Source organism: Callospermophilus lateralis, chromosome 5 (genome assembly GCF_048772815.1).
Source record: "Callospermophilus lateralis isolate mCalLat2 chromosome 5, mCalLat2.hap1, whole genome shotgun sequence".
Lineage (NCBI taxonomy): Eukaryota > Metazoa > Chordata > Mammalia > Rodentia > Sciuridae > Callospermophilus > Callospermophilus lateralis.
Window position 1 is genome coordinate 96,334,952 of NC_135309.1, and position 26,672 is coordinate 96,361,623.

The following is a 26,672-nucleotide window of genomic DNA, read 5'->3' on the forward strand; positions in this document are numbered from 1 at the left end:
TACTCAAAATACCTTTTTGGATTTTTTTTTTTCAGTTAAATTGTACAAAGCCTACCTTCTGTCCTTCCCTTGTTGATAACTGAAATCCCATCTCTAGCACTTACTGGATATGTGATCTCAGATGAGGTCACTTCAGCTTTCTGAGATTACCATTATTTTTTCAGCCATAAAGTCAAATTTTACAATCCATATCATAGCACTGTTTTTAGTATTAACTCAAACAGTGAATGAGAATCATGTAGTACTGGGTTTGACACATAATACACAATTAACAGATTTTAATTTCTTCCCCACTTCTCCTTTCCCCATTACCATTCCCTTTGATAGAAGAATGATTTCAAAGACTTCTGTCTAAAAGACACATACTGCAGTGTTTCACCTGTATTGCAAATCTTACAAAACTGAGTTCATACAAGTTGAAAGCAGAATAGTAGTTACCATAAGCCAATGAGTGTAGAGAAGAGGAAGAAATGGAAAGAGATTAGTTAGCAGTTACAAAATCACAGCCAGATGGGGAAATAAGTTCTGGTGTTCTGTTAAACAAAAGATGGTTTTAGTTAAAAAATATTGTACCATAGAATTCAGAATAGCCAGAAGAGAGGATTTTAAATGTTCTTATCAAAAAGAAATGAGAACTGAGTTGATCAACACCAATGTACAATGTGTAAATGAACAAAACCATCGCACTATGGAACATAGAGATGTGTGTAACTGTTATCTTTCATTTTAAAAGAAACCTAACCTTTGAAAGCATTTTTCTTTTTCTTGCTTTATAGCCTAGTAACGGCACAAAGGATATAATTTGACTAGACACAGTTATTAGTGAAAGAAATACTTCCTACTAGGTTGTAAGTTTCCTGAAGGCAACAGCTGTGACTTGTAAATGTTTATATTCCTCATAGAACTTAAATTTCTAAATAATGAGCAATTAGGATATCTGAACAGAGAGGGTTTTTGAGCCATGTAATTTTGTAATGATTTAATGATTTATTTATCGATCCAAATGACTCATGGTTTTTAAGATGCAATCTTGTCAGTATTTACCATCCATTAAGCATAATGCTGGAGGCCCTATAAAGCAATTGTGAACACGGACAAACCCACATTGTGGATAATAACATGAAGGCGTACCAGAAAAAAAGCCAAATAACTTGTAATATAATGGCTGTTTACTTTGAACTATTCACTATTCCAAACACCTTCATACATTATCACTATTCCTCTCCACAACGTTGCAAAGCAGATGTCTCCAGCCCCATATAACCAAGAGTCAGAGACTTGACTAGCACTCATAGCAAAGTGAGTCTAGTGTTCCTTAGCCAAAGTTTGAATTCAAATCTCTCCTATTCCAGTGTTTGAGCCCTGTGTATCCCATACGCTAGAGCCCAGAAGACTGCAGATTATGTGTTTCTGGAAAAAGAGTGGGGGGTAGTTAAAGAAATCATCCATCTAGTTCAATAGAAAACTATCCATAATAACAAAATTATCCATAATAACAAAATTATTTACTGCTAATAAAATAAACAGTAATAATATTTATTGTTACCAAGGCATATGACCTTGTTGAATATTTTATTTTTAATTCTTTTGGCTTTCTTTCTTTCTTTCTTTTTTTTTTGAGCCCAGGGGTGCTTAACCACTGAGATACATTCCCAACCATTTTTATTTTTTTTTTATTTAGAGTCCCCCTAAGTTGCTGAGGCTGGCCATGAACTTGTAGTCCTCCTACCTCAGCCACCCGAGCCACTGGGATTACAGGTGTGCACTCCCATTGTTTAATCTTTACGTTTCTATAAGGTAGATAATACTACCTCCTCGTATGAATAGATGCTGAAATTCAGAAGGTAAATTAGTATTCCAAGAGACCTGATTCCACACTCTGACCCCAGATTCCTTCTACCACTCCTTCAGCTTCCACTTGCCATGTTATTTTGCCTGAATTTTAGTGAGAAAAGGTAATGAAAGGGATGATGGTGTGGACTAATCACCATCCTTAGCCTAAGTCACTTTCTGCTGAGCAAGGACTTTTTTTCTTTACAGGAAATCTTCAGAGAAGTTATTCTGATAAAGAATGTATTTAATAAAGCAAAGCTTCTCGCTGAGCATGCTTGGGCAACAATTAGAGTGATATTCTAAAGGTCTTTAGTTTGTGCTTGGTTTTCAGCGTGTCCTTTTCTCCTCTTTCATGTCTCTTTTCAAATGAGTAGTAAGGGTTGGAATAGCTCGGGGGTATTTAACAGGTGCTGGAACTTATATGTAGATCACTGGCTCAGATCCACAGATACATGGTTCTCTCCTGCTAACCTGTGATTTCAAGCAGAAAGACCAGACCAGTATCTTCGAGCCAGCATGTCCTACGATAAAATCATTCTTTGCTACCTTGATTTAAAGGTGCTGGTGAGAAATCAAGTAGGAGTGTTACCAGTGGGAGATACTAGGGCAGTAACCATGGTTTATTCCAACAACACAAGGTGTCTTTTATGCTGTTAGAAGCAGGACAGCTGGATATGGGCAACCAGATGAGGTGGGAGAGCATAATTCCTTAAAAACATCTGTTGTTGTTGTTTTTAGTTTGGGAAAGGTGGGATTAGGAAAACAACAAGAACAGCAAAGAAGAGACACAATGATACAAGTCTGGACTAAATTAAGGACAGAATGATTAAATGAGTCAGTAGCAAACATATGACTGAGTCAAATGCCAAATTATCAACTTTGAAGCTTAGAGAGCCCTAGATAATAAAAGCAACAGTTCAAGCAGAAAGCAGTTGATGTGGTATTCAGTTATTCTAATGATCTTTTTTATTATCTCTACAAGTTTTTAACCTTGTCTTCTGGTATTATTAAGGCAAGATGACTGAATCAGGTGGCCTCAATAATATCGATAGGTAATACTGTTGGTCCTGTAGTGAACCAAAGATGTACCAGCCTATTGCCTGAAAAGGCTTCTGTTTGTGCCATACATCACATGTTTCTCACTTCATTCCTTATAGAACCTTTATTTACTGTTGGAAATGTCTTATTAGCGAGGGTAAACACTTTTATTCACTCTTCTCTGTAACAAATATTTACTAATGCAATCCACACAATGGACCTCTGAAATGCGATCTATTCTCCCAAATTTTCAGATGAGAAACAGTGCTGAAAACAGAAAGGTCCAGAAGCTTTTCTAAGGTTATGTGGTAATTAGTGAAGTTAGGATTCAAATACGGGCAGTCTTCTCCAAGTTCTTGCTTCTAACTAATACATAGCAGTTCTTGCTTATTAAATGCAATTAAAATATTCCAGTCTTCTAAAAGTAAAACTTTAGGACAAACAAAGCTAAAGTTATGCTTGCAAGTATTTATTGCACCCTTAACTGACCTGAAAAACAAAATTGTTTGACATTATAAAAATATGATTTAATCTCTAATCCATGTAAATATGAAAATTTTATTTTTAGAAATAAAAGATAAAATTACTTTACTAACATCATGATAATAATTATAGAAATATAAAAGTTTCATGAAGAACTAAAGAAATGTAATATGTAAGTGGTTTTGTTCAAAAAGCTAAGCTAGGGCTAAACAGGGCACTTCTTTGAGGTGTGTAGTTTACAAATAATGAAAAACTCCTGTATTCCTACCACCACTCATAGACACTGCAAACACTGTTTGTATTAATGAAAATGCTAGTTCAGGTGGTGGCATTTCAAAAAAAGAAGCAGAGGCTGTACTTTGGAGCTGCACATAAACATAATTGGAAAAAGTGATGATGAACTAAACCATATTTATACAAGCATTTGAAATAATGGCTCATGAGTCCTGCAGAATATTTTCTTCCTTTAAATGGAATCATGCACAGTACCCTATTGATTCACTTCTTGGTATCTTATTTATGCTATAAATCTCCTTGCTAAATAGGAAATCTAGTCCATATCACAACCAGTTTTCAAATTAAGCTCTCCTCTCTTGCTGGATGTTTGGATGAAATAAAATCTAAAGATTCCTCAATTTGTGTCATTATATTTTAAAATAAAAATTTCAACCAGTGACAATTAGAATGATAAACAACCCCCACCCCCCGCCACACACACACACACACACCTTTTCCTGTCTCGCTCTTGCAGTGCTAGACACTGAATCTTGAATCCAGGGCCTCATGCATGTGAAGCAAACACTTCACCACTGACCTGTATTGTCAGCCCTAGAATGACAGACTTCTAAATATTATGGAAAGATTTACTGGGCACAATGCCTCATACCTATAATCACCAACTCTGGAGACTGAGACAGGAAGATCTCATGTTTGAGACCAGCTTCAGCAATATAGTGATGTCCTAGGCAACTCAGAGAAATCCTGTCTCAAAATAAAATATAAAAGGGATTGGGAATGTAGCTTAGTGGTGAAAATATCACTGAGTTAAATCCCTAGTATCAAAAGAAAAAAGAAAAGAAAGATGCATAAGAAAAAAGAAAAGAAAGATGCATAAGAAAAAAGAAAAGAAAGATGAGCATGGGGGCAGGGTGGGGTTATGTGTGAACATATCTGCCCAGCCCAACCACAGACTATTGCAGTGATGACAAAAATTGGGGAATAAAGACTGTTAATTATGCTCTCTTAGAGGAAAAAAAAAAAAACAAGCAAATTTTAAAATAAAGTGGACTTTTATTGTGTGTTCATGTCTCAAGGTCATAGAAAACCTACACTTATTTCTTAAAAAGTAATCCAAAAATGATTTAACATATCTTATACAGTGTACATAAATGACTGGAATGCTGGATATCGTAGAAGAGGGAAAAGCAACTTTCTATACTTTCCAGATTAAAAAAAAAACACACACACACAAGAAAAACCATTCCAACTGTATTGGTGTATATGGGCTGCCATAATAAAACATCAGACTGGTTAACTTAAACAACAGAATTTTGTTTTCTTACAGTTATGGAGGTTGGAAGACCATGTTCAAAGTGCCAGATGATTAGGATTGTACTGAGGGCTTTCTTCTGGCCTGCAGACTCTCACCTTTTCCTATGTCCTCACATGGCCTTTCCTCAGAGCATGTATTTGGAGGGAGAGATTTTTATTCTTCACCTTACAAGGTCACTAATCCCATCATGAGGACCCCACCCTCAAGATACGGCTACACCTGATTACCTCTCAAGAACCCACCCCCAAATACAATCTCACTGAAGTCTGGAGCTTTAATGCATAAATTTTGGGAGGGACACAAACATTCAGTCCACATCGTTGACTAAAAATCACGCTAGGCGAACCAGTGTGTAAAATGTGAACATATTAACCTGAGGGGTTTTTTTTAGCTCTAAACCTCAAGTTCCATCTTTATCCTTACTAAAAGCATAAGGTTTCTAACTATATATCCCAGACATACACCTACTCAAGAAGAGAAAACAGTAGCATAAAGTACAATGGAGAAGTGATTGTCAAAATGTGATCCAAGAAGTTGGACATAGTAGTGCTCACCTGCAATCCTAGCTACTTGGGAGGCTGAAACAAGAAGATCACAAGTTCAGGACCAACCTGGGTAATTTAGTGAGACCCTTTCTCAGAATAAAAAACAGAAAAAGAGTTTATTATGTGGCTCAGTGATAGAGGTCCCTGGGTTCAATACTCAGTACTGAAAAGGAAAAGAGAGACGAGAGAGACAGAGAGAGAGAGAGAGAGAGAGAGAGAGAGAGAGAGAGAGAGAGAGAGAAGAGAGAGAGAGAGAGGAAAGAAAGGAGAAAAGAAAAGAAAAATACAATTCAAGAACTCCTGGAGTACCATGAAAATCCTCTGTGTACCTATGGATGGTTTCAACACAATGTAAAGTAGTCAATTATTAGTGGCTGTGTCCATCTTCCCTGTTCTGGCATGAGCTAATAATGTTCTTAAAAAATTAGAAATGCATATCCAAAAGAACACTAATTTTGATGGATTACTTTGATGGATGACTTTGACACTTTCCCAAGGGAGGAAGAGTAGGCAGTGGATTCTTTGACTTCATCCAAGTGGCATAAGGGTTGAAGTATTTTTCTAGTCATGTTCTTGAACAGTTACTTTCATGGCTTCCTGACATATCCACACTATTGAAGATGTGATGGTTTACTGATCCTATATTCTGTAAGAAAGAAGGTTGCATATTCTAAAGGAGATAGGTTTCCAATGACTATACAGTGTAAAATTTGCACTGGAACTCTTTCTTTTATTCTCAAGCTTTAATCATCCCCATTGCTACGGGGCCTCCTGAAAGTGAACACTGTTTGTAAGGTCTAGGCTGCCTTCTGGCCCATTAACATATTCGCTGTAGTCTCAAAACAAGGGCACTTAAAAACAGAAATTATTCTCCCCTCTCTCATTCCTTCCTCCCCTCCGCCCACCAAGTTCCTAGGAATAAGAGTCTGTTCCATAGAAGTCTGTTTGAGGGGCTGGGGCTAGGGCTCAGCAGTAGCACACTTGCCTGGCATGTGTGAGGCACTGGGTTCAATTCTCAGCACCACATATAAATAAATAAAAATAAATAAAGGTCTATCACAACTAAAAAATATTTTAAAAAAGAAGTCTATTTGAACGAATGCATGAAGATATTTAAAATGGATGATATGTTAGACATTGATACTTAGTCACCTATATGTAAGATTATTATCATAAGGAAAGTTAAAAAAAACCCATAATCCTATTGTTTTTTAAAAGTGTACAGAAAAGAGAGGCATGGTGGTGCATACTTATAATCCCAGTGACTTGGGATGCTGAGGCAAGAAGATTGCAAGTTCAAGTATAGCCTCAGCAAATTAGCAAAGCCCTAAGCAACTTAGCAAGACCCACTCTCAAAATACATTTTAAAAAAATTTAAAAAGATCTGGGGACATGTCTCAGTGGTTAAGCAACCCAGAGTTCAATCCCTGGTACCAAAAAAAAAAAAAAAAGTGTATATAATGGCCTTTGCTGAGAGTATCCTGCATAATCATTTGCAAAGGAACCCGGACCTCCTCTTTCATATCATCACATCCCTGCCTTGTGTATGTTGTACCATATGAATTGAAAAACCCATTCTCAGTCCCAAAACTTAGACCCACTAACCTTAGGTTTCACTGATGGATTCTACAAAGTATGATAATAGCACCTACATCACAGATCTCAAGTGTCTTACCGCGTGCTGTTTCATAAACCCCTGTGTTTTGGGAGAAAGGGACTAGTCTATCATCCTTCAGCTCATTTCTTTACTGGCACTTTTTTTGGGCCATCAGTGATTTGGGAGAAGAAATAGTGTGAAAATATTATTCAAGTGGTCACTAAAGCAATTAAACAGATTAAAATTATATAACTGTGGTAACCAGTTGTCCTGATTTTTGAATTTTTAAGATACCTCCCAAGCTTAAAATCTCTGGTTTTATATTTTTATACTTCTGCATAATTATTACCTTTATGAACAATGTTCTTCTTGTTTTTTCCACTACACAAAACTTTGGGGCCATATCCAATGTAGTCTTCTCCATGACATCTGTCCTAACTTCTTCATTAAAACATGTGATTGTAATTAATTTTCTCTCATGCCTTTCTTCTTGGTCTGATCCTAAGGCCTGTTTCTTATTCATTTACACATTCATAACATCTAATAGAGTGTCTAACTACTATATATTGGATACACAGAAAACATACATTAAATGTAAGTAATTCATGAAAGCAACAATTTCTGAGAGATTTCAATTCCTTCTCCTTTTGGTGGAATGTTAACTCCAGTTATCTTAATATTTGGTATTTTTATTGTTGTTGTTACATTATTACTAAAGAAACCACTTGGCGGGCTGGAGATGTGGCTCAAGCGGTAGCACGCTCGCCTGGCATGCGTGCGGCCCAGGCTCGATCCTCAGCACCACATACAAACAAAGATGTTGTGTCCGCCGAAAACTGAAAAATAAATATTAAAATTCTCTCTCTTTCTCTCTCTCTCTCACTCTCTCTCTAAAAAATAAAAATAAAAAAAATAAAAAAGAAACCACTTGGCAAAGAGAAATGAAAGAAAGAAAAATTTTCCCTTTGGTCTTACCCAAGGAGGTCATGCCCTTGTCTTTTTAGAGAGGACAAAATCAAACATGATATTATTATAGCCAATTTAATTCTCATATTCCTGGGGCTATTTAACAGTTAATTATCTGCTTGTATCATTAAAAAAGAAAATAAAAATATATGCAAAACTAGACATCTGTCTTGACAAAACCAAGTTCTAAATAGTTCCAAGGTCTTCACTCTTTTTATGATCACTATATCCTGAATGGGTCAACTTTAAAACAGTTTTTAAATTGGGTATTGCGATGCACCCCTGTAAACCCAGCTACTCAGGGGCTGAGGCAGGAGGATCACCAGGAGTTCAAGGCCAGCCTCAGAAATTTATCAAAACCCTGTCTCAAAATAAAAAAAAAAAAAAGGCTGGGGATCTAGCTCAGTGATAGAATGCCCCTGGGTTCAATCTGCAGCACAAAACAAACAAACAAATAAAACAGAAACATGCTCTATACGACTTAGTGAGCCCTGTCTCAAAAAGTAAAAGGGACTGGAATATATGTCAGTAGTAAAGTGACCTTGGGTTCAATTTCCAGTACCCAAACCAAATCAAAGCAAAACCATAAAGAAGAAGGAGGACGAGGAGGAGGAGGAGGAGGAAGAGGAGGCGAGGAAGAAGAAGAAGGGGAAGAAAATAAAAGAAAATTAAAGCAAACACCATACCTCAACAAAAAACAGATATTAACCTTATGATGAAACCAAAGAATCTAATAACATTTTCAATGTATAAAAAAGTCTCACTAAAGGTGTTTAATCTTTTATAAATGAATTATTAAATTTGCAATTGATAGCAGCCTCCATTAAAAACTATTTAAAGCTCTCTTTAAGTACTTAAAAGATAACAGAAAATTAAATAAGCTTTTTCGTGGTTGAAGAGCAAAGGCTTGTATGCTGTTGACAGTGTGGACAAAACCTGACAAGTGGCTCTACTTAAGCTGAAGAATGTGACTTCATATTTGATAGGTAGATGAACTAACCAGGAGGCCAGTTCTAGAAATTGAAATGAAAGACAGGAGATGATTGAGTCAGAACCTCTAGAATCAAAGATAAATTATACTTTTTATTTTTTACCAAAAGAATCAATACTTTATATTGCTGACTTCTGTGGCTTTTCCCCCACCAACTAAGGTATGGTTTTTCTCCTTAAGATTCAGCTCCCTCCTCTCAAAAATGGTACTATTACAGTACCTTCCAAAATAACCAAGATAGGCAGACCCAAGATAAAAGTCCAGAAAGGGTGAAAACTGAGACAGAACACTAATGAACACTGTAGAAAAACATCTGAATGGGAAGCTGAATACCGGAGTCTATTCCAATTATGACAAGACTGGGGTGATTTGATGTTGATAAATAAGTAAATAGCTCTTTGTGACTGATTCCTCACTGATGAAACAGAGGAGATTTGCAATACACATAAAGCAATTGAAACTTCTAAGCAAGGGCAAAGTCATAAAAATAATTTGTGGGTCACATAAACCAAATTAACTCACTCTGACATGAATTGCTAAAAGGGGCATTGTGAAAACTTCACAAATAGTGTTGCTTCTAGTCTACTCCTCTCCCTTGTCAGGAAGATTACAGAGAGATATTTCCAAAGACTGGGTGCCTATAATGGAACCCCAAAGAATATGAGGTACACAACATGATACTACTGGATGAGTGACAATCTTGTGAGTGAGTCAAGGGAATGTGAGATGAATTCCAGGCCCTTATGAAAATGGCTCATAATCAATCTCCAATTTCAAAAGATTGACATTTCTGCTTCTGCTTGGATATTCTGCATCAGAAGCAGGTCTTCTCATGAATCCTTGGAAGAAAATTGGAGAGGATACAACAGAGTCACCTCTTTCTGGTGAACTGATGCTCAGGTACCTCCCTCCCACAGAAACAAATGGTGTGCATGAAATGACATTCCTTGGAATTCTCCAGAGACTGCAATTTCTCAAGGACTCTTCAGTTGGGCTCTCAGAATCAGGAATGAAAATGTCAAAGCCAGAGGAGTGAGTCTGAAAATGGGAATCTTCACTATGGGACAGTATTAGTTATCTAGAATACGTGGTGAATTTCTCAGTCCCTTGTTTACAACCCAGGAGTGATTTAGGCATTAAGAGAAGCAGCATAGTTATTTCCCATGTTTAAGACCTGAACTTTATACTCTATTGATTGCTATTATTTCTTTAGAAAACCCAGTGACACAGATGTGTATTTGTCCCTTTGTTCAAATAAAAGGAACTGACGCAGAGCAAAGATAAAGAATTAGTTTCCAAATGGCTTATATTTTAAAATATATTAAATCAATTTTAAAAAGAACTGGCTTGAATAAAATATATATAAATAATTTTTTAATATTTATTTTTTAGATGTTTGTTGATACAATATCTTTATTTCATTTTTATGTTGTGCTGAGGATTGAACCCTCATCTGTGCTAGGCGAGCACTCTACAACTGAGCCACAACCCCAGCCCCCCCATTACAATATTTTTAAGGTCTGAAAGATACATAATTTGGGGCTAGGATTGTAGCTCAGTGGTAGAGCACTTTCCTAGCATGTGTGAGGTATTGTGTTCAATTCTCAGCGTTGCATATACATAAATAAATAAACAAATAAACAAACAAATGTCCATCAATAACTAATAAAAATACTTTTTAAAATGATACATAATTTGTCCTTAATTTAAAACTTTGCTTTTCTAGAAGCATTTCAGTTTTGTATTTCAATGAAAGTCTAAAAAGTCTGCTCCCAAATATGTATATGGTTAAGAAATTTAATCTGGCCATGTTTTTAAGAATTCAAAACTTGCACATTTAAACCAAATCACATTTTTTTACTTATTTAGGTAAACCAGCCCTGAAAGAAGAAAAAAAACCCACTCTGTTAAGCTTTGAATTTGAAGTTGAGTTTTACATGATGGGCAATATTTTCCCTCTCCCTTTTCACTAACTCATGTCCCACAGATCTGGCTTAGTTTTTCTGATATTTACAGTTCTTCTTCAGTAACCTTGTCAAGTCAGTTCTTTTATTATATGGGGATGAAGAAATAAAGTTTTATTGCTTTTCAAGTTCAAACTTAATGTATGTTGTTCACAAAGTGATGGGGGAAAGGCCATTTTGAAGGAAATGATTCACACTGTCAAGTAAAGAGGTGAAGGTAGGTGACCTGTAAGCTGCGATCCTGTCTATAACTTCTTGACCTCTCTGGGCTTCAGATTTCCCATCTGCCCAGTAAAGAGCTGGTTTCCAGCTTCCCAAGTTCTTAGTCCTTCCCATCATGAATTTTACCTTATCATTAACTACAGGCAGTATGTAATGTTTGAACTGTTGTATTCACTAATTTTTACTTAATATTTGTTTTAAACCAATTCTTTTTAATTTTAAACTTAAATAAGTATGTTTTAAAAGAAAGCTTTATATCCCTGCCATTAAAAAAAAAAGAGTGTCATCCACATAGATGGTAATCTGAAAATTTTTAATTTAATGAAAACCATACAGTATTATTAAATTCTAGCTCTACATAGTTGTCTGCTGAAGACTCTGAGCCTGAGGCTTGTCTTCTATTTCTTAAAAAGGAAGATAAAAGTGTTAGAGAGTTCTTTGTTAGCACCAGACTGAGACTTTCTTCTTGATATAATTAGAAGTCTGAAAAAAAAACCCTGAAAAGAAGCAATTTTCCCATTGTGTCACTCACTGTCCATATGCTTCTTAAAATTATCTTGTACACACTAGTGGTACACAACCCTAACCCTGTGGTTGGGGGGCTTGGGGAAGCTGGGCTGAATTTTGTCTAAGGCGTCTTCCAGCTACAATTTATTATACTGCAGACCAGTGATTTCACTTTATAGACACACAAGAGATATTAAAGGTGCATTTCTCTTCTGATGCTTCAAAATGCAGAAACACAAACATCTTATAGTAAGAGCTGACTCCTCTCAGTACTCCATGACTCTGGGTAACTTGTTCAGACATGAAAAGGTAATGAGGAAGTGTGAATAAGAGCAGGAATGAGAATCCAACTGGTCAACTTGATTTGGTTGTTGTAAAAGACCTTTATCTAACAATCAGATTGAAAAATTTCATTAAATCAGAAGAAACTATTTTTGTCGGAGCTGAAAGGCAAATGCTGGGATCAGTTTGACAAAGTAGTAGATGTCTTTTGTAAAGAATTGATGCAGTTTGGGAAATATTGCCAAACTTACTCAACCATCTTTAACTTGTTCTGACAGTGACCATTCATATGGTGAAAGTAAATGTTTAAAAACTTAAATGAATAGCTATTTCTAAAGTACCATCTCACAGTTTTGTTTGTATGTTTTTTTTTTGTTGTTGTTGTTGTTTTGCTATAAGCTTGTACAATTAGACACAGAGAAAACCTCCATTGAAAAACTTTGCTTTCTGCTTCGTAGAGAGTTTCTAGAGTTACACAAATGACTAAAGCTTAGAATCTTTTCATTATCCAGCATGAAGTAAAACAAATAATTAGAGCTGACTCGCACGGAAAGTAGCAATGGAAAGTTAGTGGGAAAATTCATTTTTACTTCCACTGCCAACATAAAACACCATAATGGCAATTGAGATATCAATATTTTTTAATAAACCATTTTACTTGACAGAAACTCCAAGGAAACCTATCCATTTGCCTAAGTCATACAGGCAATACCTTCATAAGATTAACTCTGGCATTAGCTGCTTCAGACCCTTGATTCTGAGAGCAATGGTGATTCACCATCACCAAAAGCAGTCTCAAAAAGACCCCATGGCATTTGTCATTGTGAGACACTAATTTTCAGTTAGTGCAAGCTTCTGTTTCTCCCTTATACCTTGATCCACTTAATTCCTACTTCATTCGGTCAAGAAAAATAAAATAAAATAAACATAGCCTGGCTACATGAGCTACAAGGCAAATTATCCCTATACCTAAAAAATCAGAAATTGGATTAGGATCTTCAAATTCAAAATTTGGCATTTTGGAGAACAGTAACGTGGGACTCAGGAGCCCTGGCTTCTGAAAGACTAGCTCTATCACTAACAGTGTGACAGCACTTTGCTAATCGTTAGTATCCCTGTCCTAAAAAAAAAGGATGAGAAGAAATCTATACAGCTGCTTTTTGCTTGAAAATCCAATCATTCTGTTTACCTGCTATGGTGCTATAGGGATATCTAGTGTTTAAAATAATGTTTAATAATCTCTAAGTAGCAAGCCAGACTGGTAAAAGATTTTTTAAAAAGACCAGGTAACGTAAACTCTCATCAATCCTGGACCTTATTAAGGGATTAATAATAGACCCACAATTAGATGTACATTGTGTTTCTGATTTGCTAGTTAACTCATTGACTCTCCTATATATTGACTTTTGGGAAGCTAAAAAATGATAGATATGGACCAAACCATTAAGTATATAACCTTCAAATATACCTGCATTAAAATTTTATTTATTGCATTCATTTAAATTGTATTGTGGTTAAAATTTCAAAGAGATAAATATCTCTCTTTATTTGAGAACCTTAGCTTTGAAACATTTATCACTAAAATAAACACAGACGGATACCCAAAAATTATATATAAAAATGTCCATGACTAATATGGGTCCTTGTGTAAAATCAATGACCCACTTTAAGCTTTACAGGAGGAGCATGTGAAATATTTCTATTCTAAAGAAATATTTCTATTCTAAAGGACTAGCTGAGAAAATGCACCAAAACTTTTATTCACTTCTAGTCTTCCATTACAGCATCATCCAACAACCTAAAACTTTTGCCAAAGCCTATGTTTTCTAGATATTTTGACAAAACAAAGAAATGCATTTATTTTAAATTTGAACCCAAGTGTGATCACTTGCAATTAACATGATTTTAAACTGTAACATTCTATTTCCCAAGAGCAATTACCTAAGAACTATTACAGGTAATGGAGATTTTGTTCGGTCAATATTTTGTTGAAATCCAGTCTTTCTAAATGGATAACTGGCAAACTTCAGTGGGGTTCTGTGGCTCAACTTATGATTAAAGTTATTCTGGAGAAATAATCTTCAGTTTGATGATCATTCACTCAGAAACCAGGATTCTGCTATGTGTCAGATACATAGTAATCTCATGTGCATTCTTTAGCAAATCACATTTTCTAATGGAATCAAATAAAAACTATCTAGTGACTCAAGCATTAAATTATATACCAGAGGTCAAATGTCAACCCATTCATAAAAAGAGAGAGAGAAAAAAAAAATAAGGGGGGTCAGGACCTGAGACTAAATACCATGAGAACTAGATCCTGAGATTACCTTCAGCTCTGACTCACTTTCCTGGATTATATACTTTACACACCTGATTTTCTTCATGGAGAGGAGGCTGCATAGCACAGTGATGATGCTGCCTCTGCAGCCAAATTTGCTTTTGAATCCTCACTTCTCCACTTCCTAGATTCAGAACTTGAGCAAGTTTTTAAAACCTCTTTAAGACTAAGTTTCTGCTTCTCTAAGTTGGAAATATGCTGCAGGGATAAAATGAGATAATGTGGGTAAAGCTCTTAGTACTGCGCCTGGCAAATGATAAGCACTCAGGAAAGTGTAGCTTCAATTTAATCTTGTCATTAGCAGACCATAGAGATGACAGATGAACTAAGATTTATTAAGTTCCTAGTGCTCCTTGGGCAAAATGAGGTTCTAGAAATTACCCTGTCCCCATTCCCTCTCCCCACCCTCACCCGACACGAATTTCTTCTTTATGGGTTCGAAAACTAATTCTCTAGCTTGTGTATCATCCATTTTTTTCATCTCCTGTTTCTAATTCCTGATGATTCATTTTAGAAATATCTATGTACATCAGCAAAATCATCAGCAGAGAAAAATAAAAGTGATAAAAATTAAATTATTACCTGAAATTTGTTTATTAGTAGATATTTCTAAGTGCTATAATTTATCACTGTTTTATCCTTTTGACTTATGCTTTTTTATTTTCCAAATTTTTAGATTGACATGCATTATTTTTTGAAAGAAAAATGTATTTAAAAAGTATGCATGGCTGGAGGAAGTTATTTATTAAACTCAATAAAGATGTGATTATGGCGGATTGTGTGAAATAACTGGAGCACGCAATGAGGACTAGAGGAAAATCATTTTAGTGAAAATCCCAGGACTTAGAGTTAGAAGGCATTCGGTTAAATTCTAGTACAGTGATTTGACAGTTGTATGACCTTGGTCATTTAATCTTGCTAATCTTCGTTTCTTTCATCCATAAAATGGGGTAGTAATATTCTCCAGTAATTTTTTGGAATTTAGGTGAGATTGCATGTGAAAAATATATGAATTATGGCACAGAGTGGATGCTCAAATATGTTAATTGACTTGAAACCTAAAGACTAAACGTTTAAAAGAATTAAAAATTCTTTTAGACTACCTAAAAGAATTAAGTGAGGCAGATCCAAAATGGTGGGCTAGAGGGAGGCTGCATTCCTTGTTCCTCTGTGACCTGGGATTCAAGCAGTGGAATTATTAGAATCTGTGAATTATTAGAGGACCCCCAACATCTGCTTCTGTGCAGGAATCCTGGCTGCCATGTCCACATAGGTCCCCTGGCCTCAACTTCTGCGCAGGACCCCTAGCCACTGCTCCTGTGTGTACCCCCATCTACCAACATTTAGCTATCTCTGCTAAACCCAAGGCCAATACCATTCTAAATGGAGAAAAATTGAAAACATTCCTTCTAAAAACTGGAACAAGACAGGGATGCCCTCTTTCATCACTTCTATTTAACACAGTTCTTGAAATTCTAGCCAGAGCAATTAAACAGATGAAAGAAATTAAAGGGATATGGATAGGAAAAGAAAAACTCAAACTGTTTATCACTATTTGCCAATGAAATGATTCTATACATAGAGGATCCAAAAATTCCACCAGAAAGTTTCTAGAACTACTACATGAATTCAGCAAAGTAGCAGAATATAAAAATCAACACCCACAAATGAAATGCATTTCTGTACATCAGTGACAAATGCTCTGAAAGAGAAACTAGGAAAACTTCCCCATTCACAATAACCTCAAATAAGTTTAATAAAATAATTGGAAAAAAACTTAATGAATGAGGTGAAAGACCCCTACAATGAAAACTACAGAACAGAAATTAAAGAAGACCTTAGAAGATGGAGAGATCTCTCTTGTTCTTGGATAGGCAGAATTAATATTGTCAAAATTACCATACTACTAAAAGCACCATACAGATTTAATGCAATTCCAATTAAAATTCCAATGATATTCCTCATAGAAGTAGAAAAAGGAATCATGAAATTCATCTGGAAAAATAAGAGACCCAGAATAACAAAAGCAATCCTTAGCAAGAAGAGTGAAGCAGGTGGCATCACAATGCCAGACCTTAAACTATACTACAGAGCCATAGTAACAAAAGGGGAATGGTATTGGTACCAAAATAGACCTGTAGACCAATGGTACAGAATAGAAGAAACAGAGACAAACTCACATAAATACAGTTATCTCATATTAGACAAAGGCACCAAAAACATATATTGGAGGAAAGATAGGCTCTTCAACAAATGGTGCTGGGAAAACTGGAAATCTATATGCAGCAAAATGAAATTAAGCCCCTATTTCTCACCTTACACAAAACTCAAAGTGGATCAAGGACCTGGGAATTAGACTAGAGACCTTGTGCCTAGAAGAAAAGGTAGACCCAAATCTTCATCATGTTGTATTAGGCTCTGACTTCCTTAAGACTCCTATAGCTCAAGAAACAAAATCAAGAATCAGTAAATGGGATAGATTTAAACTGAAAAGCTTCTTCTCAGCAAAAGAAATAATCAATGAGGTGAAGAGAGCCTATATTTTGGGAGCAAATTTTTGCCACACACACATCAGATAGAGCACTAATCTCCAGGATATATAAGAAACTCAAAAAACTTAACACCAAAAAAAAAAAAAAAAAAACCCCAAATAATCCAATCAATAAATGGGCTAAGGAACTGAACATACACTTCTCAGAAGATAATATACAACCAATCAACAAGTATATGAAAAAATTTTCAACATCTCTAGCAATTATAGAAATGCAAATCAAAACTGCTCTAAGATTCCATCTCACTCCAGTAAGAATGGCAGTTATTAAGAATGCAAGCAACAATAAGTATTTGCAAGGATATGGGGGGAAAGGCACATTCATACATTGCTGGTGGAACTACAAATTGGTGCAACCAATATGAAAAGCAGTATGGAGATTCCTTGGAAGACTTGGAATGGAACCACCATTTGACCCAACTATCCCACTCCTCGATTTATACCCAAAGGACTTAAAAATAGCATACAATAATGGCGCAGCCACATCAATGTTTATAGGAGTACAATTCACAATAGCTAAATTGTGGAACCAAACTAGATACCCTTCAGTAGATGAATGGATAAAGAAACTGTGGTATATATATACACAATGAAATATAATTCAGCATTAAAAGAGACTAAAATCATAGCATTTGCAGGTAAATGGATGAAGTTGGTGATTATCATGCTAACTGAAGTTAGCTAATCCCCTCAAAAAACAAAGGCTGAATGTTTTATCTGATAAGTGGCTGCTGATCCATAATGGTGGTGGGGAAGAGCATAGGAGGAATGGAGGAACTTTGGATAGGGCAAAGGGGAGGAAGGGGAAGAAAGGGGCCATTGGGACAGGAAAGATGGTGGAATGAAATGGACATCATTACCCAATGAACATGTATAAAGACACAAATGGTGTGACTCTACTTTGTGTACAACCAGAGAAATGAAAAATTATGCTCCATATGTGTACTATGAATTGAAATGTATTCTGCTGTCATGTATACCAAATTAGAATAAATTAATAAATCTAATAAAAAGAATCAAGTGAAAATGTAGACAAAAACTTCTGCAATAATTGAAATTATCTCATGTATTTTGCTACCCTCTTCACTATAACATGGTAAAAACTAAACTTAATATTTTCTCTCATACTTCCCACCAAAACCCAGATACTTTCCTTATCTTTATTAGTATTATTGATGAAAATATCCACTTTATAGTTCTGGAAGCTAATGACATTGATCCTTCCCAACTCTTGACTTTACAAGTCAATCTGCTCATATTTCCAATTAAGGTTTCCTCTGAAACGTATGTTTTGTTTCACCCTTTTCCTCCATTTCCATTGATAGAGTCCTGACACATGCTGCTCTTCTTCCACTCCTAATGGGGTTTAATTACACTAGTCTCTCCTCTTGACCATACCCTAGATCTAATGACCCAAAAATCTTCAAACTTCATTTTCATCACAACACTTACTTTCATTAAGATCTTTAATCTAAATTCCTCATGCTGTATTCAAGAATCTCCTCTAAGCTATAATCAATTGCCCTTCCATCTAATATTATAATTCTACTTATATCAGCCCTAACTATCCTAAAGACACTAGTTTGGCACTTGGTTTTTCTATTCAAATTTATTCCATCATTGTTCCTTACACAGAACACCATGCCTTTGAACACTGCTTTCCTTCAGGGTTTCTTAATTTCAGCACTATTGATATTTTGAGTTGCACTATTCTTTTTGTGGGAAACTGTCCTGTGCAGTGAAGGATGTTGTCAGCATCCCTGACCTCTATTTTGCTCCCAGACATCACCAAGTTTACCCTTTGGGGCAAAACTGCTCCCAGTTGAGGACCTCTGTTCTATGTTTTTCTCATGTGCCACAATAATTTTACTCTTAGGCACATAACAGTAAAAGTAGAAACAGCTTTTAAAACATTTATCCTAAATTTAGTAATTTAATCTATAATTGTTGTAATAAATATCCATGTAATTTCTAGAGTTGTACCAGAGGATGCAGAATACATTGCATTCATATGTCACATATTCTTCTGATAGGATGGTATTTGCCTCATTTAAAAGTATTATGCATTATTAAATAAAAAGGTCTTCCCAATCCTAAGCCTTATCAGGAAAGTAAAAGGCCTCATTTGTTTATTTTATTTTGCTATGTTAATTGCATATATATATACATATATATATACACAAAAATATACATACACATATATATTTTTCTTCTTGGTTATTTATATTAAACAAATATTCATGGCAGTGTGGAAGGAAAATGTAGTTCATGCCTGATACTGTCTGTAATCCATATAAACATATTCACCAGTGGGTTTGTTAAATGTTAACTAATCTAGTATTAAGTGATTTTCATAATGCAAAATTATGGATTATGTAGACTACTATACAGGGGGTTAATAGTATTCTACTGATGTTTAGGGGAACAGGTTGAAGTTTTTGCATGCACCCAGAATGTGTTTTTCTTTTTCTTATTTTAAATAATAAAATATTTGCATTTTCTAGACAAGTTTTTCCTTCCTACACATTTTTGGGAGTAGATTAGATTCAGGTAATTAGGAGTACCTGTAGTTCCATTACTTAAATACTAAAAATATTAGGCTATGTGCTAAACACTAATATACACTATTTCTTTAAAACAAACTACCTCAACAAAGATAACTAGAAAGAAAAAATAGAGAATGGGTGTTGAACAGAAGTAGAGAATTTCATTTTACATTTTTTTAGAAAATATGTAGATTATACTGGTTCTTAACCCTGATACAAGATGAAAATATTGCTATTATCATTATAAGGACAGGGCATTCCATTCCTTTACTTTCCAATTCACTCCTCCATGCTCTGAATCCAAACTATTGCTCATTCCATTTCACTAATATTCTATTAGCCATGTTCATCAATAGCCTCTTAAAGTGGATGCAATGGGTTTTAGTCCTCATCCTACATGACTTCTTGACTTGAACACCTTTGACCATTCAGTCCTTTTTAAACTACTCCATTCTCAAATACACACCCCATGCCTAGATTTCTCATCTCATCTGCAAATTCTACATTCCACTACACAGTAGTTATCACAATTTGGTGTCTTACAGATGAACTTACGGTATAATTATGTGACACTAAATTCACATCTTTCTTACTCAAATCTTTGTTTTCTTTCTCTACTCCCATTTCAATAAATTACTTCAGACTACTTCATTTATGGAAATCCTTACTTATTGCCACTTCTTTCATTCTGAATCTCATTTTTTTTTAATTTTTAAAACTTGTTCTAATTAGTTATACATAACAGTAGAATGCATTTTAACACATCATACATGAATTGAGTATAACTTCTCATTCATCTGTTGTACATGATGTAGAGTTAAATAGGTCATGGATTCATATATGCACATAGGGTAATGTCTGATACATCCTACTATCATTCCTACCCTCATGCTCCCTCACCTCCCTTCACTCCCCTCTGTTTAGTCCAAAATACTACTTATTCTCCCACCTCTTGTTGTGAATTAGCATCCACATATCAGAGAAAACATTTGGCCTTTGGTTCTTTGGGATTGGCTTATTTTGCTTAGCATAATATTCTCTAGTTCCATCCATTTACTGGCAAATGCCATAATCTTTAAGGCTGATATTCCATTGTGTGCATATACAACAGTTTCTTATCCATTCATCTGTTGAAGGGCAACTAGTTTGGTTCCATAGTTTAACTATTGTGAATTGAGCTGCTATAAACATTGATGTGGCTGTGTCACTGTAGTATGATGATTTTATGTCCTTTGGGTATAAACCTAGGAGTGGGATGACTGGATCAAATGGTGGTTTCATTCCAAGTTTTCTTAGAAATCTTCATACTGCTTTCCATAGTGGTTGCACCAATTTGCCATCCTAGCAGCAATGTATGAGTGCACCTTTTTCCTACATCCTCGCCAACATGTATTGTTGCTTGTCTGAATCTCATAATATTTGACCACTGTATGTGGCAACTTCCGAATTACTTTTTTAGGTGGTCAACTAAGTATTAAAATAAGTTGCTTATTTTCCTGAATTGACCAATCACATATGCTCAGATAGATGAGATAATGACAAAGCTGTCAAACCATGCACAACAAAATACAGCAAGACTGCAGGAAGAAGACAGTGTCAGCACAGGTGAAGAACAGGGGTCTTCAGGTCCAGGTGTGCCATGGAAAGTAGCCGAATTTGATCACCAAGAGATACACAGGTAGTGCCAAATTCAGAGGTAGAAACAAGAACCAAAGATCAACTCCTGAAACCAACCAAGATAACTCAGAAACCAGGAAGCAGCAGTGGAAGGATCTGTAGAATTCTGCAGAATATTCCATTCTTTATACAGACTGTCTTAATAAATCAGGGGTATATTTGCTAGTTCTTATACAATAGCATCTTAAAAGATGTCATGAGACATATAGGATACTTCCTTTCAAGAAGCGAGGTAAAATATTTCAAATGAGTGTCACAATAGGACATGGTTGGATTGAGCCAGAAATAGGCCATAGAAAGGGATAACCAAATAAACTATTTGAGAAAAAGGTGAAATTTATGAATAATTATATGTCATATTTAACTTCTTTATATCAATGTTATTCTAGGAGATCTTAAGGTGAAGAACTTTACCTTCACTCATACTTAGCTGTCTCTTTTGATATTTACTCAGGCTACATTAGTCTTTCCCATAGTATAATTTTACTCACTTGAAACAGGATCTGATACAATTTGTTCTTGTTGCTTGAAGTGTATTAGAGAAAGTGTTGACAGAGTTGTTCTTTGGCTAAAATAGTAAAGAGCCTGTAAAAATAATTAGTTACAGATAAATAATAGGTATAGCAAAAGATGTAATTTCAGGTAAAGTAAATGCATGGAAACTGAAAATTCTAAAATACTAATAAGTTTATTTAGAAATAAACTGATATAATGTTTTGTTTTCTAGTCAGTATCAACTTGTAAAATAATCCTTAGGTTCTGAAAACCTACTGAGTCTAATTTTTTTGCAAAACTTTAAGTGAAAGTTGATAAAACTATTTTTGTTGCTCTCAATGTTACAAAGCTGTATAGATAAAAGTCGAGGGTCATCACATTCCTTGGTTCATTGATGAATAAAAAAAATGTACAAAATGGAATTTGTAAATTACTGATTCTTCTTATTTTAAGAAATTTAACTGATATGAACAAAGTAAACATATAATTTATAAGGTCTGTTTAGATCTTCATTTTAAAAAGCAAAATACTTTCTTTGTTTTAATTATAGTCCACAATAATTTTGTGGGTTCCATTGTCCTCATGAGTAACTCTGAACTCTATCCTTAAAAAGATGAAGAGTTATGGAGCAGATTATGTGAAATGCTATGTAGTTAAGTGTAATTAATAATGATTATAATATCCACTAATTAATAAATCCTCCTAATTGCAGTTACTTATAATAGTGAATTAAAAGTGACTTCATGTTAATGGATCAATGAGAGAAAAAAAGAAAGTCTTTATGTTTTATACAGACTGGGTATATGGAAACTTAGTAGATGACAGAACCTGTTAAAGATATAATTTAGGTGGCTTGACCATAGATTTTTTTTTTTTTTTTTTTTTTTTAACAAATCTTCCAAGGAAAGATCTGTTTTCTCATTAGGCTCTCCATGTCCTAATGGTTCACTGTTAACAACTATCGCAACATTTCCTTTGGATTAACATGATAAGATATCATAAATGCAACTCTGCAGAATAATCTGATTTCCTGTAAATGTGATATCTAAAAATACATATCTGCACAAACAAGGTGATTGTTTAAGAAAATGAACCAATCAACCAATATGAATCTAACTGATATTACTATGCCACATCAATGTCTAGTCTTCTATTGTTTCTAGTAAAATTATTTCACTTTTTTTTTTCAGTACTGGGGACTAAACCCAGGCATGCTCTAACACTGAGCTACATCTTCCAGCCCTTTTTATTTTTTATTTTGAGACAGCATCTCACTAAGTTTCTAAGGACAGTCTTAAACTTGAGACCCTCCTACCTCAGCCTTAGCATCTGGAAAAACTATCTTATGTCTTAATTTCACTCATGTAGATCATTATATGGGTCCTAAAAAAAATCCAGTGAGATAGGCAGCATAGATTTTTCTCAATGTATACTGATAAGAAACAGAGACATATAGAATGTGGCCATGAAGTATCATAAAGAATGATGTCAATTATGTCTTCTCTAAAATAAGGAGTAGGGGAGGGATGAGCATCTCAACAGCAAGAAGTGACAAATGAACACTAAGATTCTACAGAGTGAATAAGTTGGCCTTATAGAGATCTTTATTTCAATACCAAAAGGCTCTTTAGAGTTTTTCTAGTTGAAGAGCCTCCAGTTCCAGGAAACTTGCACATGGTGTTCACTTTAAATACTGACTTTCCAAACAGCTTGATTTTAGTCTGAAGGTGAAGGAGGTATATTTATCTCATTAGATTACATGGAAAACCAGAAATCATTTGGGGGTGGAAGTGGTGGACCTTCTTTAAAACTCTTAAAGATCTTTTGAATTCCTTTGTTGATAAACTGATCCTGGTTAAAGCTAAAATCCTGAAAAAAAAAAAAATAAGAGGTAACAAAAGAAAAACAATCTCATAAGGAGTGTACAAGAGTTGAGCTAATGTTGTATCTGACAAGTTCTTTTTAATCATAAGCACATTCAAGAAATGGTGGGTGGGTACCTGTCCAGAATGTAGTTGGGTGGTGGGGCACTAGCCTAGTATGTTCTAGGTCCTCAATTCAATCCCTAGCACAAGAAAAAAGGAAGAAATAAAGAAAGTGAGAGAGAAGAAGAAAGGAATTGCATCTTTACAGTTAAGACAATGTCTCTGTCCCTGGCTGACATTAATAATAACAGAAGAACAAAGATCCTTGGCTAAATAATAAAGGGAAAGAAGGGAAAGAAGTACAGAATGAAGATGTGACAAAGGAAAAACAGCAGACCTTGGCAAAGCATAAAGGAAAAGGAAAAGAAGGTGAACCTCTCCTGTTTCAAAGAGTATCCCCCCCAAAAAAAGAGCAAAAAACATAACCATAGCCAATATAATTTAGTTACATATCAACATACAAATCAGTTAAATTTATATCCAAGGTCAATGGCATGTTTTCTTATTGCAAATCTTATATTCAGTACTATATAAGTTACAAGCATCAATCCTGGCCAAAAAGTGGACATTAAAATATATATATATATATATATATATATATATATATATATATATATATATATATATATAGGCTAAGGCTATGGCTCAGCAGTATAGTGCTTGCCTGGCATGTGTGAGGCACTGGGTTCGATTCTCATTACTGCAAATGAATAAATAAAATAAAAGTCTATCAACAGCTAAAAAAAAAAATTAAAGAAAAAATATACCTAACTTGCTAAATAGAGATGTTTTCATACATGCATTTTAAATATTAGCTCTCTAAAATCAGAATAATAAATTAAAATCATAATTTAGTGAGATGGAATTTTTTTTCATTTTAGGTAATGTAAAATACATGTATTTCTGTATCCACAAAAAAATTTAATTTAATCTTACTGATGTATGTTTGATAAACCTAAAATTTTAAGCATTTTCTTTTACTAAAATATCAATTTGCACATATATTTAATTTGCTTCCAGTATTTTTTTGCATATGTTTATTGACTTTTAGCTTAGTCTCTGAGTTCTTAAGAAATAATTCCCCCTCCTTGAGATGGAGAGTGATTTAACTCAGGTGGTGCATCTGAAAACTTAATTGTAAGTAAATAAACACAACACTTAGTATAGAGAAATTAGAATAATAAAAATAACTACCTGAAGTTTTCTCAGTCCTTTACTTTGTATCACATAAGGCATTTTGGTAGATAACTCAATTAGTCATCCTCCATTTCAGAATAGAGACTCAATATGGTGTTTCTATACTGTACTGTGAATCTGAACAATTTTTTTGCTGAAATAAATTAAAATTGATCGGTTAGTGATACCTACCTGATATAAATACACTCTGGTAAATTCTGTTCCTTGGCTAACAATATCTCCCAAAGAAACGTTCCCACTCTATTTTTATTGCACATATGGTAAAGAAAAGGAAGTGAATATCTTTGGAAGTGTTAAGACAAAGCACACAATTGTGAGATTGAAATGCTTGGTGGATAGATCCTATTTTCTCTAAAAGAAACTATCTTTCAGTTTATCTCTGCTTCGAACAATCGTTTAGTGGTATTCTGACATCGGTTTAGTCACACATTTTGTAGCACTGCTAAAGATAGAATCTAAAACTTGTGATGCTCACCTCATTTGGGACTGTATAGATTTTTAACAGAAAAGAAATGGAAAGTGGTTTTACATTAAACCAGGAGTCATAAACCTCAGTCAGCAGGTGAAGAGAGCAATCTGAATTCACAAATTCTTTACATTAAACTGTATGTGGCCCCAACTGCTCAGATAATTTCAAAACCTATCTGATTTTTCTGTTATTCATGGCTAGCATCCATTCTGATTGGTTGCTGTATCCATTCTATTTGGTCCCTTTATATTTAACAAGCTTTATCAAGGTAAAATTGATATATAACAAACTGCTCAAACTCAACTGTATATTTAAATATTTACCTATGTAAACACCTGTGAAACTATCACTACAACAAAGATATTGAACATATCTATCACACCAAAAGTTTCTTTGTTCTTCTTTGTAATTCCTGCCCTCTGACCCTCCTTACTACTATTCTACTTTCTGTCACTATACATTAGCTGACTGTTACATATATGAATTATACTTTTTTTTCCCTAGTGTCTCTCAGTCAGCATAAGATGATGTTGTAAAATGTATCGGTGGTTTATTCTTTTGTATTACTAAATAATATTCCATTGTCATAATATACTACGATTTGTTTATCTATTTACCTGTAATGAAATGTTGCCTAAATTTTTAGGGTTATTGGAACTATGCATCATTGGGCTTTAAATGGATATACAATGTTAATTTCCTTGTTTTTCTAAACATAGTAAGTATTTATCATAATGTAACTCTTCAAAGGTATATTTCTGTTTCAAAAATGTCAACACTTCAGATGTGGCAAGCTGTTGCATTCCTCCCCAAATTTAGTTGGGGTCAGTGTATTAAAATAATTGATTATCTCGATCAGTCAACAAGTGCTTGAGTGACCTGAGTACTCAAATTAGAAAAAATGGCTGATCTGAGATCTTTGAAAACAAACAGCTTTCCACTAGAGTTCATTTATCCTTTCCTTACTTGCTTTTTTATGTCTATTTGTTTGGAGAAATTACATAAAACTTAGGAATTTTTAATATTTATAAATAAAAATTAGTTATAGCCTTATATTTATGGCTAACCTAAGAGGAGACAGCATCTATCTATTTAGCAGGGAAAAATTTTTAAATTTTTCTTCTCCCCCCAGCTCCCAGTACTGGGGATTGAACTCAGTGGCTCCCTACCACTGAGCTACCTCCCCAGCCCTTTCGTGTTTTTTATTTTGACACAATTTTCTGCTAAGTAGCTGAGAAAGCCCTCAAACTTGTGATCCACCTATCTCAGCCTCCCAAGCAGCTGAGATTCTAGGCATGCACCACCGGGCCTGGCTTAATTTTTATTTCTGAATTTTGATAGCTATTTCAAAAACTAAAACTAAATTGTTTATTTTTAAATTGGAAAAAAAAATCTATTGATGTTGTTCTTTTAATTGAAGGATATAGACCAAGATGAGGCAGATTTCTAATTTTACTGATTGGCACTATAGGAAAATGCTCATATTTCATA